The following is a 1,470-nucleotide window of genomic DNA, read 5'->3' on the forward strand; positions in this document are numbered from 1 at the left end:
CCTCTCACGCGCCACTTTCTTCCACCGCTCGACAGCACCCACCGCCAAAGCGCTACCCGCGGACAGCCGACCAAAACGCAACCCCCGAGGGGCAAACGACACCACTCGCGACCGCTCAAGACCCGACAGCGGAAAAGCCTCCCGTAAAGCCCAAACCGGCGGGCCCCCAGAGCCAGGACGACTCCGGGGGGACCCCCGACCCTACCGGCGGGAGAGAGGCGACGAACCGAGCCGACTCACCCCCCCTCCTCTAGAAAGAGGGGGGGCCCGAAGATTCCCCACCCCTCGCCGGGGGAACACCCCTCACCACCGGCGTCGGCGGCGAGAGGGTCCCCCGGGCCGGGGCTCCGAGACGGACGGCCAACGCGCACGGCCCCACGTAGGGGGGGAAACCGGCGTCCCAGGCGCGGAGGACGAACACAGCGCGAGAAAGGGTCGAGGAGGGGGGAGGCCCGTCGGGACGGGGGCTAGGGAAACCCCGGAGAGAGCAGCACCCACACAACCAACGCACTTTCCCCGCTCGCCACGAAAAAGAGGGGACCAGGTCCGCTAGAGAAGCTAAGCAGCTCCGAGGACGATCGGCACCGAGCAACCCCCCGTCCGAAAAGCTCCGGGCCCAAGGAGCGACGGAAAGATCCAGTCCCCACCGCGGGGAGGAACACCAGAGAGCGCCGGGCGAGCCCAAACCGCGGGGCGGGGGCGCAGCACCGCCGAGGAACGCACGGGGCCCACGAGGCCTACCGCGTGGGAGCCGGGGACCCGGCCGAGCCCAAGAGACGCCTCCCCTCGCTATTCACCCTCCGGCAGTGGAACGGCGGCCGCACGACACAAAGGGCGGAGGCGCGGGGCGCGGGGAGAGGGATAGAACCTCCAACACCGTCACCCGAGGAACGCGCGCTCGACGCCTGGCGGAGACACCTTTCAGACCACGGGACCGGAGGGGTCCGAGAAAGAGGAGCGGGGAACTCGGCACGGACCCGACCCGCACGGACGCGGCAGAGGAGCGGCCCGGCGAGAACTCGGAACACGGCACACGCGCGCCAACACGAGCCCAAGACGCGGCAACAGGCTGCCCTGATCTCTCGGCTTTTCCCCCGCACCACGGACGGCGACGGCCTCCCGTAAAACCAGCGGAAGAGAGCGAGGGGGAGCGGGGAGCAACCAGAAACCGACCGCCCACCGGCAACGGGCATCTCGAGTCTTCCCCGGGCAAGCCCGACCACGGGGAGGCATCGCGGGAAGGCGGCGGCAAGGGGCGAGAGCACCGCGCTCGTCACCCCGTCGGGGCCGCTACCGAACAGAATCGGCCCTAGGAGCAGGGCCCGGTCCGCAGGATAGGGGCAGGAACCGCCACTCCCCCCTTCCCCAGGCGGGGCGGGAGGGGAGCCAGGAACAGGCACGAGCGAGACAACCGAGGCCGTCCCATCGTCTGCCCGACGGCCCTCCCTCGCGGGACCAGGGTCACCACAT

This window comes from Antechinus flavipes, chromosome 5 (assembly GCF_016432865.1).
Source record: "Antechinus flavipes isolate AdamAnt ecotype Samford, QLD, Australia chromosome 5, AdamAnt_v2, whole genome shotgun sequence".
Lineage (NCBI taxonomy): Eukaryota > Metazoa > Chordata > Mammalia > Dasyuromorphia > Dasyuridae > Antechinus > Antechinus flavipes.